Source organism: Synchiropus splendidus, chromosome 9, assembly GCF_027744825.2.
Source record: "Synchiropus splendidus isolate RoL2022-P1 chromosome 9, RoL_Sspl_1.0, whole genome shotgun sequence".
NCBI lineage: Eukaryota > Metazoa > Chordata > Actinopteri > Syngnathiformes > Callionymidae > Synchiropus > Synchiropus splendidus.
In genome coordinates, this window is record NC_071342.1 from 11137404 (window position 1) to 11151861 (window position 14458).

The following is a 14458-nucleotide window of genomic DNA, read 5'->3' on the forward strand; positions in this document are numbered from 1 at the left end:
GAATAAAAGGAGAACAAAAAAGAAGAAAAAAATGTGATGCAGGTACAAATATCACGTTCAGAGTTGGAGCTCAGCTTTCCTCTGCAGTGGTACAAGCCAATAAAACATACCTATGAAAATCAGTCAAGTGAAAGAGCACATCCTCTGACGTGTTCCCGAAAATCCAATGTCACACTTACGCACTCTTATAAACACCAGCAGCATCGGCCGCGCAGCTCCCAAAGACTGTTATTGTAGAGCTGCCAGAGATGCTGGCTGTCGTCAGCGCCTGAGGTAAAAGCTGCCACCTCTGCTCCAAAATTCACACAGTCGGTGTAAGTATGAATGTGTTTACATGTCCCGTCCAATGTGACAACACGGTGAAGGTGCATTTCCTCTCGCCGGGGAGTGTGAATGTGGGGCCTGACGTGGACGCGGTCGTATGTGGAGCATCGGATCGGACTCACGCGGGGACTGGAAACACACTCATGATGTGTTTAAGAGCTCAGCTGCTGGGAGAGAGTCGAGAGAGTTTAGACTGTTATACATGGTTGGACTTCACAGCTGTCTTCACAGGCTGAGCTGGGCATCAGGCAGTATGATCTGTGATGGTGAAATCTTGCTGTCATCTACTGTTTAGTGATGATCCTGACTCACTCTGGATTCATTCACAACGTTTCAAATTAGAATATCTGCTCTGACTTTTATGATCTCAAGACACCATGAATACATGCTCATGTAGCTGCCGGTAGGACCAAGGAGGCTCAAGCGAACTCAAGTTATACTTGCATTTGAGGCATGAATGAATGAGTATAAAGTGTATGTCACAGTAGATAGGTATTTGTGTTATGTTTTAGATTGTTAATAAAGGTAGAATATGGTGGACCAGATATATATATTACATATGAATATACTAAAAATAATCCAATACATTTTCATTTATCGTTTATCGTATTTTATTTATATAGAAGGTGTCGCAAACCTGGAACTAACTGGACACAAGAGCAAGCAGTAGCTGGACACAGGGAGACGAGGCACAGTGAGAATAGTTTCAACACGTCTGTTATAGTAATGCACACAATAAAACAAAGACAAAAGGAGGAATGAAATCTGCCATGAAAGGAGGGAGAGGCATGAATGGAAACCAAGGGAAAATCTGAAACAGACGGAAATCTGAAAAAGAACAAGGAGAACAGCATATAATAACAAGAGATTGATCAGAAATACACTTACAGGGGAAAACTAGCCAAACGCACCAGAGAAAACAGGATACCAGGCAACACCAGAGCCGTCTACTTAACCAGCTTAAGAGCACAGAGGATCTGGCACAAGAGAAAAAGGAGAGGGACAAAACAGCATAAACAAAAAGCATAAACAAAGCAGACTATGACAGAAGGACCTATTAAAGCTCCGGTAATGAAGGCTTAGACATTGCTGGTAAATTGTTCCGCCTCGGTGGAAGGGAAGCAACTTGTCAATGTTTCATTCTGTTAAAATTTAAGTGGCATTTGAAGTGCCGAAATCCAGCTCTCAATAGATTCGACCTCTAAATACTTAAAAGAGAATGAACTGCTTTGCAGTCGAGTTTCAGTCGCTCATTAGAAAAGTATGTTGCTGTGGCAAAGGATTAAAAAAGAGATGACTCCAGGACAAAAAATACATTGGAATTCCAAGTATGTCAGAGGACACACTGTGTTTAAAAGAGAGAACGTTGGCCCAAAGTTGGTCATTTTTAAGGTGATCAACAAACTTGTTTTCCACATTTTCATCACCAGCTGCACGACTCAACATGTGTGCTTCATATTTTAACACCAATCACATGTTCCAAACGTCAGTCTTTGTAACATGAACCCAAAGTGTTAAAGCTGCACGAATGATTTATGGTGTGCGGACTCAAGAGCAAAACACTCTGCTGTCACCAGGATGTTTATCGATTCATCTGCTCGTCTCTCAGCGCAATCGTCCCAAACATGTCAGCGAGGACAGTGAGAACCCATTTTTCCTCCTCTTTATCTGTGTGTCTATCTGTGCGTCTGCGTCCTCACATGACCTCGCTGCCCGTCCCTGTAATGACTGGGGTCATCAGTTTAGGATCAGACCTCACCTCTGTTGAGAAATAGACTGATAGCAGCTTCGGTGAGCAGCAAAGGGTTTCGCCCAATTATCTTTCTGAAAGATTCCAGGATAACATTTTTTTGGGATGATGGGGGAAATGCATATTTTCACAAACCATTCATTTTCTTTCTGGGAAAATACAAAAGGGTCATTTTAAACCATTCATTTAAACAGGAAGGAGATGAATAATGTTACCAAAATCGGTATTTTAAAATATATATTCCCTCATGTCTTTAAAAATAAAACTATTTCCTATGTATTACGTTAAGGAAATGGCCCAAAAAATATTTTTTAAATTTCTGTTTAAGTAACGTATTCAGTTTTGCTGTTTGCTAAGACAGATGAACCTTCGAAACTAGCTGGTAAAACTGACCTCGTGGCTTGTGTGTAAGAGCTGGAAAGTTATGTCCACTTCTCTCAAGAGATTTCTTGGACGGCATTATGAATCTGCGTATTCTATTCCAGGCATTCCTCTATCAGTCTGGATTGGCCTATGAAAACACACCAGTGTGCAGAGAAGATGATACAAGGATAGTTATTTCTTGTGACAACATCACAGAGAAATGCGCTGGTCACCATCCGAGCGTGCAACATTGTGTAACTGCGTATTTCTATTCTCCTCCTGCAGAGTTTCATGAATAACACATTATTCAAATCAGTCACCTGGATTCTTAGCAGCATGGAAGGAGCTCGCCTTGATGCCAGAGATACAGTTCATAATGAAAATCAAATCCACACTGGCGGAGTTTGCCAGTGGTAGAAGAAGCTTTCCAGGGAAGTCGGTTACTGACGTCAGCAGCAACATAACCAAGAACAAATGGTGCTAAATCGCCCCAAAACAATATGACCGGAGGCTTTTGGAACTGTAGCTTTCCATGCAAATAGCTGAATAGAACCTAAAATCTGGATCAATTAAACATTAAGACAAGCTTTTAAGAGAGGAAGGCTCCCTCTGCCACAACTAAACTAAAACTTACAAGGTAAAAACACGATGATTTACTCCAACTCAACTCTTCATATTGCTTGCTAGCGTCACATTCATAGTTGAGCATCTCTCTCTCTTTGTTTTTTGCCTTTTTTAACGGATTTATTAATTCAATAATATTTATTTAAGAATATTCAATGCAGGATTTATATTTATGGAACTAGAATGTATGTATTTGTTTTGTTTTGTTTTAACCCGGATGACTTGGGCTTCCACACCCACTTGGTGGATGTACCAGTAGCTGTAGTAATTTGGATACAGCGCTTATAAAAGATTCTGCAATACCAAGTACAAAGTCCAACCAGCCAGCCACAGCAACAAGGCCCAGACTTTGCTCTCCCCAAAAACCTCTCCAGATCTTCCTAGGTCAACAGTGAAGCAAAGACCCAGGTTTGCAGTGAGTGTCTGATGTCATTCTTATCAGTGTGATCCGGGTTCAGATCATTGCCTCTGCTAGGCTTCTGCTCCCAGTCATATAGTTTCTCCATATGTTCAGGGTTCCTTTCCATTCCTTGGATTAGGATTCAGCCTCAAAGATATTTCTCTATTCGAACCCCAGCACATGTCCCTTCTGAGAAATAAGAACATCCCTGTGTAGGTTTAAGATCTCCGAGTCCATCTATCATCAGACCTGGGGAAGACATTACACATACAGTCCATCCCCTAGGCACCTCACCTGATGGGGCCATGCTCGTAAAAACATGGAACCAATAAGCACAGGATGAGAAATCAAAAGGGCTGAACCACCCCAAAAGAATTAAGAATAGGTTTGAGGGATAGCTAACTCAACTATCGCTTCATCAATCATTTTTTGACATTCAACAACTGATTCATACTCAACACTTGCTGCTCCATGGCAACCGCTGTGTAACTCGGTTAACCTTGAGCTCATAAGTGCTGTTGGTGGCCAGTGCAAATAACTGAGCATAAATGAAAGAATGTGACATGTTGCATAAGAGCGTGTCTCCTGAACAAACTCTGCCCAGATAAATGAAGCCACGAACAAACTACTTAATTGTTAAGCACAATGGAGCTTTTCACTGGCCCCGTGTGCAGCCATGCTACTGTGCCGTGTTAATGGAAGAACAGCAGTCTCACATTGGCAGCGAGACCAGTGTTCCAAACCACTTCATCTGTTCCCTTTCAGACTGGTGACCGTACACCCATGCTAGTTTTGGACAACGCCAACTTAATAAGAAGAACATTCCACTTACTTTCTCAATGTCTCCCATGCCCCCACACATACCAGTGCGCGCAGATGAAAAACGTCATGGGTGGACCACCTGGCTGCTCCTCGGGAAAATCTTCCCGCCCCTCATCAATGAGGCGCACTGAAGAGAGGCAGCTCTGTCCTGCTCACATATCACAGCCATTAGACAGGCATGTGTTGGTCTGGATCCAGGGCATCGCCTGCTGAGCCACTCACTGAAGTCTCATTCAAGGAAATCCACACCACTCCCAGCAATTTCACAGGTGCGGAGATGTGTAAGGAGCAGAGCGAAACATCAATTCGCCACTTAGACTGAGAGTTCCTAGCGTGGAAAAGTCCATCTTTGTGTTTACAAGTGGTCACTGTGAATGTCCAAGTCCAATAACTCCAAGTGAAGTCCGTCTGATCTGCTCCGTCCCAAAGACAGACATTGCTTTTCTATGTTCGCACGGCGACAAATCCCCTCTTCTTCATACAGCATGTTGAATTGGCACGTCTGCGGCGGCTCAAATAGGAAAACCCCAAACTGTTGCCACCGTCCAATTATTGAATTATGTGGAATTATTGGCTTACAGCTGACGAAACCCGAGCGGGTAGAGAAGTAAAAGTAGTCAGGGTTTGGCTACTTTCTCATTTTATTAAATACTTCATGTTTTAACAATGCCGCTGAACTTTTTGGCCTTTTTTGGTTAATAACAGCAGCGAGCCTCGGTGGGCGAGGAGGGACGAGTGTTTGGGCAGGAGCCGCAGCCACAGCTCTTGAAAGTTCATTAGACGTATGCAGTGTAACTCATAACACGGTTTATGAGATTAGTAAATTGTAGTGCTGGTTGTCACGCTCACCACTTCATCTGACTGGTCACAATTCCAGATAATGGGCGAGAGGCCAGGCACATCTTGAGTGACTCGCCAGTGTCTTGACACAAAAGACAGTAATTCATGTTAACAACAAAGTGTGATTTACATTCTCCTCTTTCATATGTCTGGTTCAATTCATAACTTCCTTGGACAGAATTTCCCATTGCAGCCCAGGGGCAGATGGATCACGGTTTGGTAGCCTCAAGATCTCATCTCCGATTTTTGTGGATGACGGGAGCCGGTTAGCTTCACTGGAGCAGTTCACAGCCAAGTGTGAAGGATGGGAATTAACCTGAAGTCTTTGACCACTGCTTTCATTTTAATGAGCAGATCACACTCATTCCATGTTGGGAAGTCTCCGCCACAAATGGACATCACTTTCGTTGAGGGAGGGAATAGTAGAAATAAACAGTTGTGGAATATGGTCAGAATCTCACTAGGAGCATACAAGTCGGGGGTAATGGCCAAAAGAACAAGACGTTTTAGAGAAAGTGGTTGAGATGGGTGAAGAATCTTGTCATGGAAATGATGCAAGGATTGGTGGTTGGTCAGATGGACAGATAGATGTATGAATGGATAGACAGATGCATGGACAGATGGATGGATGGACACATAAACAGATGGAGGCGGAATGGACAGACAGGCGGATGGATGGACAGATAAATTGACGGACAGATGCATGGATGGACTGATGGACGGAGTGAATGAATGGGTGGGCGAATTGACACATGGACGAACGGATGGATGGACAGATAAATAGATGGATGGAGGCGGAATGGATGGACAGAGCTAGTAGTAAAGACCCCGACTACAAAATGTGCTGAACCCATTTACTGTCAGTGTTCACTTTTAATACGGACATCATTGTTGCATCATACGATTCTATGTTGTCTGGAAGTGTCTGCCACATATTTCATAGTCATATTTTTATGTTCAGTATCAGTGAAAGATGATGGCAGTCAAACATAGCTTGATGAAGAGCTGTGTTATTAGCGTAACTTCTGAGATCTACTTTCTCCACATGTTCACAGTCAAACTCTCATATTCAATACAAGACACACAAAGTGTCTAGTCTGGCTGTGTTTAAGTGCTGCCTCCACACGGCCCGCCAAAGATGACGCTCTTCTTTACCTTATTCATGAAAATCTCCTCTTGCCCTTAAATGTAAACAGCGAGCTTGCAGCAGGCTTCGCTGCAGAGCCGCTGGATGTGGACAGATCTGCCTCTGCGAAGTGAGAAAACAAGCTGAGCCTCTGTGGTCGGCCAGCAGCGCTCCAAAGATCACACAACATAAGCTGTTTGGATGGAATACAATAAACCCACTATTGTGCCTGGACGTGTGTTTGCCAGACAAAAGCCGACAGCGAAACCATGTCAGTTATTTTTCTAAAACGAAACCATCGAGTTATTATTCTACACCTTTCTATATAATAGTCTCAACTGCTGCGGTGGAACGTTTATTTTGTAACCGTTCCGAAGATGCGACTGAGCAGTAGTTTTCAACCGCTCGCTGAGGAGTCGCTTTATGCTTTACACAGTTGCCTCAGTATGTACTGGTCGGGTCAACGGTCCCTCAAATGGACACATGTAGACAGACAACCAGTCACTCGTGCATTGCGTCATCGAGTTACCTCTGTTGTGAGCAGACTTTGGGAGGAAACCAGAGTGTGATCACCACCATGTCTTCACCCTTCAATGAGGAAATTCATATCCTAGCTAGATGAATGGTCCAAGAGTAGCCAAATAAAACTGCCAGATCAAATTGTGTCCCAGCTCCTCACTGGCTGTCACATTCTCTTATTGTAATGTTCTTCAATGGAGAATATACAATACACACTCAACTCCCGTGGCTTTGTCATGTGCGATCAGTGTGTATTAGTGTGAACCAGGGGATGAAAATGCTATTATATAAGGTATGCAGCGCTCTCTTCCAAACAGCCTCTAATCAGACAAATTCATCCAGAGCTAATTTGGTTTGATCGCAAAACTGATTCTGTCAGCTGTTTCTTTTCCTGCGTGACAGAGCTGTTCTTGTCTTGACAGCAGATTTGATGTCATTTTTTTCTGGGTTGACTCTCCAAATGTGCTCCATCAAGTTCGCTTTATTCTGGCTGCTGACAGGTTATTTTTGTCTTCAAATCTCTTCGTTCCTCTCAGCAGAAGCTGCAGAATTCAATGTATATGGGAACTCTTAACTCTGGGAAACAGACATGTTGATAATATGGATAATGCAATGTATGTCTCTGACTAGTTTGTTGCCCCCCTCTAAAGCAACTGGAAGGGGAACTGGTCTCTAAATATCGTCACGGATCTAAGATGCATCAACTTGGTATGGTTGGCAAAACAGCCCACTACTGAGCCATATGGAATATGGTGTTACTGGAAACACACATTTGGCTGCTATTGCCACTGGTGCTGTACATTATGGGACTTCACTCTCATTATGGGTGTTAATGTCTTTTTCAACTGTCATGCCTCAGTGCTCACTAAAGTAGGTGACCTAAGAGGCATCTAACTTTTCCATGATAGAAACTTTGAGAGAGAAATGAGGCTGAACAGCGAGCTTTTGACTCGGCCTCAGCTAAGACTCGACCTTGATTTTAGTGTAATGTGGAGTCACTAATTCACCACTGTATGTTTTTATGGTGAGGAAAACTGCTGGTGACTTTAGATCTGGTTGACGATAAAGATGCTTCTTTATTCTGCTCTATCTGCATCCACATCATGAGAAATACAGTCAGTCCTTTGGAGAAGTCAGCAAAATGTCATCATATTAAACTCAACAACAGCTAACCTCACACTGATGGTTTGATTTTCTTGGCATGTGGTGAACCCCTGCATGGATTTAAAACCATATTCACCCACATCTTTTCATATTGTGCTAAATCCCAGACAACAGTATTATGAGCTATTTGCCTCTGCTTCCAGGAAGTCACATCAAATACAAGCCAACTTTCGGTAGACGTGAACAATGAGCCTGTAGTGCCAGAAACTTTGTGGATCTGTCTTGGTTTGTTACACGCTGTCAGTCTCTCGCTGTGGACTGTGAATATGTCAAAGTGATTTCTGATCAGCCCCGACATGTTCCCCGGGAGGTGACGGATCATTTGGGGGCGAGTTAAACCTTGAGTCGCAGAACTGGAGAAGGTGCAATTTCCTGAGATTAAGACACAGGTGGGCTCTAAAAATAATCTAAGATTACTTTGGGGTTTAAGAAAAAGAACTGGTTGATTAAAGATACATGAGCCAAGAAATTCTGTGATCAGACGAGGGGCCACCCTTGTGGGGGGTCTTTGTCGGGTAAGTTGCTACATGAGAAGTGCAACACTAATTCTTTTCACCAAAGAAGACGTGACAGCAGATTCAATTGCACAGGGGTGTGAGTTTCCAAGATTAGCTCAGATGCAATTAGCAGTACTTTTCTCCTGCTATGTTTTCGACAAGTCCAACTGAGGCCAGAGCTCAAAAGAAGAGCGGTCTCAGAAAACTGGCAGAGACAGAAGAGACAAAGAAGGTGCAGAAGCAGCCGCATATGAGGAGGAATTACTGTGAATTGTGTTTCAAAGAAAGTATTACAGCCAGGACGGTAACGTGGGGTATTATTCAGTCACCTTTGATATGTGGAAGGACCAAAGGTTGACAGCAGATTCTGGCCTAAGGGTACTAGTGCTTGGATTACAGGTAGCGGTGAGTCATTGAGGTTAGTGCTGCTGGACATCCTGAAAGTTCTGGAAACCTCAGCAAGGAGCCTTGGTCACAATGCAAAATGATACCGGGTTATTCCACCTTAGCAGATTGTGGACAGTCATGCAGAGAGCCGTGACATATAAAGCAACACTGAGGTGTCACTTCAATAAATGCCTTCAACCTCCTTGTGGCAAATGACATTGGATATGGAATGGCTTGTCATTCGTTCTTAATGTGTTTGGTCTTATTGCGGGTGAACATACCCATCATAGCTAAAGCAATGAACCCAATTTGTATTCCTCTGGATCTGATCATCCATTTGTTCATTCCCATCTTGATATTTGTGATGAGCGTAAAACGCCAATGCAGTATATAAATATCCGCTAGAGGGGGCTGTGGTGGAGTTGCATATGCATAGTCACAGTGACAAGAACGGTGTGTGTCCTTTAATTTTCATCAAAACACCCTGTTGTTGCATGTAAACAAGGCAAACATCATGCCTGCAATTGGACTACAGACTGCTTCCTCATCAGCTCTGAGGACTCCGCCATCTGCTCGGCCATCTGATGGAGGAAACTGGTTTGGCATCTTCTTACCTTCCACCTCAGACACCAGCAGCCCTGCTCTCCGTGACAAATATATCCTCCAGAAAGCCTCAAATTCAAATCCACAATCTGGCATGGACCCTTAGACTCCTATTTGATTCATGATAGCCGTGTTTTCCATGAAAGTAATAGCCCACTGTACCTGTCATTTTAATATTGAAAGCCTTCCATCAGCCTGTCTTTCTCAAGCTGTTATTTTACAACAGTAATGAGCCTCATTTTGGTAAAAGCTAAAGAAAATTACAGTGACATTAATACAAAAATTGAGCAGTTGGACTACTGTGAATACCACTGCTTTAAAAGAAAAAAAAAAAAAGGTGGCGTTCTGCTGAGCTGGACGTCTGAGGGAATATTTTAATCCGTGCGGGTACTTGGCTGTGAAACTCAGATCATATGCCAAACAGAGAGAAGGTGCCGCGAATAGAGTCCTTTCATCCATCAGCCTTAATGTAATAAATGTACATAAATAAATGTACAAAAAAGAGCAGTGCCAAGAATGCAGTGGTATCTCAATCATGGAACACTCCAACATCTTGTCAAAATAAAGCCAAGCAAGAGCAAAGTAGCGATATATGTTCCTTGTACTCACCTACGGCCTGAACTTTGGGCAGTGACCCAGTATCACTTCACTGCAGTAGAGCTGGACCTGCCCTTGGAGATAAGGTGAGGATCTCAGTCATCTAGGAGTAAGTCAGAGTAGAGCCATTGCTCCACTGCAACAGTAACACAGTTAAGGTTGTGAGGGCACTTTCTATGGTAGCCCCTGAATACAGCCAGGTGAGGTGTATGTATATATATATATATATATATATATATATATATATATATATATATATATATATATATATATATATATATATATATATATATATTGCTCAACTTGGTCCAGGTGACCGCTCAGAGAGTTTGTGTGTTTGCTCAGACATATGAAAAATTTAATTAATTTTGTCCACTGGAGGCCACCGTATTCTGTGACCGCTCCTCACGGAAGAGTGAGCCTGTGTAGATCAGGCTAAAATGAAGAGAAAAAAGTTTCTTTCACTGTCTACACAGTGAATTTCCTCACCTGACTAGCGTGTAGTCTGTGTGTATTGTAGTCTGAAACCTGCGCTGCAACGATTCTCTCTCCTGTGCATAACTCCGCCGCCCCAATTGCCTCAGTGCATGTGCACATTTTGACAAATCACGAGTGTCTTTAAGAGGAATCAGCTCTTAAACATCAGCCAGCTCCAATAGTTCACTTCAAATAGCAGCTCTTCTAGTTGCTGTTCGCCCCATTGTGTATGTATGTGTCAGATGGCCTGTAGTCTGGAAATTGCGGTAATTTATATTCAATTCAGGATGAATTTTTGTTGCGCAGCGTAGATATTTTTGTGCACTGAGATCGTGTCAGCTGTGCGCAATTGTGCGCACAGCTAAGAGGGAACATTGGAGTGCATACCCAACATGAGAGATACTGTGAAGAACATTCTTTAGAAGAACCTCAGAGGCACTGAAAAGGTTCAAGAACATGCTAAAAGCACAACATTGTTCGCATTAATGGCCACTCATGTGTCGATTAAATAGTTACATAGAGAACAGACAGAAAATGTGTGAGTATTTCGCCATTAATCGCAAGTTAACTCACCTCCACCTCCATTTTTTTTTTTTTGATCCAGTGACAGCCCTTCAATTGGGGTTCGATGTTTGGGGGTATTGACCAAATAAGTTTTTCAAAATGAGGTGCAGGCTGTTTTGGATTTTAATAGGGGGAGATTTTGACATTTAGTAAACTGTGTCGCTTTACATGAAAGGCTCATTAATGCTACCAGAGATAAGCAGAAGATGATGGATGGGGCTGATTCCTGATACTTTAAAAGTGCAACAAGGATCTCCATTGATTCAGTATTCAGTATTTTAACTCTACAAGACTCACCATTAACCCCAACTATGGGTAGCCATAGCAACAAGGCAGCCATACATATGTAAGTGAGTTCCACTAGCTCAGTGGGAAGTTATGTGAGTCTTGGTCTCGCAGCAGACCTCCATGTTTTCTCAGCAATAAAAGTCTTTCCACACATGTCCCCAGGAGGCCAATCCCACAGAGCCTGACACAGTCAGAGGAGGATAAAGATGTATTTTAATCACTGAAGTGGCGACCGGGTCAGAATTTAATTGGGAATAAAAACAGTTGTGGCTGCGTTTTACAGCGCTATGAATATATATGAAGGAGGAGAGAGAGAAAAATCACAAGCTTTTAAATGGGCTCATAGGGGATTTTTTAAATTTCTATAACCCAACAGAAATATATTTGAGATGAATTACACCCTTTAAAGTGACGAAACATGTCTTATTAGATTGAATTATTGCTGAAACTATACAATGAAATCACATATACAGGACTGTAGCAGCAATGACACTTAAGAAAGCAGTTCTCCAAACATGAGGACCCAAGTCCAGGTGGACATAAATGATGAGAATCTGCGAGAGGAACTGATGGAAACTCCTAAATATCTATTGCTGCTTCATTGCTTCAGAGGTCAGACAGTTTGACTGACTCAGCGTAATCCAGCATCTCAAAGACAAAGTCAAGCGTCCACTGCATCATGAGTGTCCTTGCTCACTGTGTCATAGCTTCACTTGAAATGACGAATCACCCTCCTCCTCACCACATTAACATGATCACAGGGGGTTCAGTGCACGCCGAACACCACCCTAATCCCTTTCATTATATCCTCTTCCTTGGTTTCCCCTTCCTTTCAAAGAGGACGAATCATAACGTCATCCCTGGCTTGATCAAAACTGCATTCCGAGAACATCTAGTTGGCCTCCAGCGAATCGCTCCGCTAATGCAGCAGTTCTCTTCAATTAGATGAGACTATTTATATCCCGCATTTGATGAAATCCTTTCTTTGGATGGACGGAGATTGTGACTTCCTCTGCCGGCAAGCTTGTCAACGTTTGAGGAATTTGTTGTTACGCAGCAGATGAGTCAGGAAATCACATTCATGGTCACAAAATAGGACGCTTTGTTTCAGAGTCGCAGTGTTCTAGAAGGCAGAACAGACAGGGGTTAAGGATCTTATGCTGACATCATGTGACTCAACTTTGAGGGGGCTTTGTGGCATTTCACTGGGTTGTCATCAGACAGAGGTGGTCGGCTGCTTCCACGTGTATTTTGTTGCCAACAGAGTTTAGACTTGCTGTGATTGTTGTGTGTGTGTGCTCATCACAGCCCACACATGGTTGCACTGGGGTCAAACAACATGCTGCAACACAGCACCTTGTAAAAAATATACACAGACATATTCAAATACTGAATTAGGTTGAGTCAAAATTAGCTGATGGAACCCTATTTTGATTCCAGTGGAGGAGGTTGAAGTTGATGTCCCGTCAGCTGCCATAATATAATACACTGCTTGCCTTATGTGGTTCATCACTCATGGTCTCATGAGGAGGACAGTGAAGCCCTTCACCTTACTGGTCTTTTTTAAACTGTAAGGGGGCTATGTGAGGAAGTCACCGATGAATGTTCATTGTGGTGTCACAGCCTTTTTTTTTAAAGTCACTTACCGTGCTGCGATCAGTGTGTTCCACTTATAGTGGTTAGGAGAGAAGAATGCCCGTTCAAGAAGCGAATTGTTTGAAATCTGAATCGATTTTTCCCATTACAATGAATGGAAAAAGAAACAATGCGTTCCAAGCCTTAAAATAGGCTTTTGTAGGAGTGAATGTAGAGTGTGTGCTGCAGGTGCGCTGTTCCTCTATGTGTGTGGCCGCTGCATGTGGGAGGGGTTGCCGAGTGAGTGACGTCTCTCCAGAAGTGAAGAGGTGCCCGGTGCGTGTCCAGCTCTGAATGTGCGCTTCTGTGCAGTTTGGCTGTGACAAAGTCATAAACCAAGTAACGCTCTGTCCCAGACTCGCCTCATCCCTGTCCCAGCTCCAGCCCACAACAGGACATCAAACCCTGGAGTGAGTGCTCCAGCCTCGGAGGTGTTCAAATTCCAATTTGTCCGGGACGTTCGAAAACCGAGGTACCACGGCAACGCTACAAAAGATAAAGGTTGGGATTATTCTGTATAATTACTGGATATGTGTCACTTGAAATACTTAAAGGATTCATGTGTTTCAGTCACCTTACCCACTAGAGGCACCCTGAGAAAGCACAGTCACAGTGGTGGAAAAAAAGTGTTCGGACACGATCTCAAATATTGTCATGAAAAATCATTTTTGTGTTCCAAAAGGTGTTTTTGTTGTTTACAAGAAAGACTAAGAAAAGTCAGTACTTAACATTGTTGGTATCAAAGTGAACAAAATGGGTTCAAAACTGAACAAAAAATAAATAAAGCATCAGATCATCAAATTAATATTTAATAGTCCTTCCATTAGCACACAGTAGAAGGCATTGAGTGTCCAAAACATTTTTCCTCCACTGTATGTACTGCACTAAGTAGCATCACTCCCCAAGTGAGATTGTGTTACTCAAGCACATCTTCCCTAGTGGAAGTGCACCCTCCTCCCTGGACTCCCAGGCTGCAGTGGACTGGTGGAAGAGCTTCTTTCATCATAGATGTGATGTGAACTTTTAACACATTGTGGAACATAACCTTTCTCAAATCCAATAGTCATTTGTCTAAAAACATCTTCAGAATCAGTTACCTCTCACTTGTATTCCAGACTGAACACGACCAGTTTCAGAAACTTCCGAACAACGGTGGACGCCAGACTTCCCCAACAGAAGATCTCTCTGCCGCAGAAGCAAACAAAAACACATGAGCTATTTTCAATTTCAGATCGTGCCCCAGAGTAAATGGATCAACTTTGGCCTGGTTTCAGCTGAGGTTTGTTGTAATATACTCACTCACTTCCCATCAGTCCCATGTTGGGTTTATTTCTTTGGGTCAAGGCTTTCTCATTTCCTGCCATGTAGACAGAAATTGCAGCTTGAAATGTGTGACATACGTATTTGGGTGAGCAAAGTCCCGAGCTGGTGGCCAAGTCAAGAGCAGCAGACCGTGTTTGAAGTGGCGCTTTGCCCAG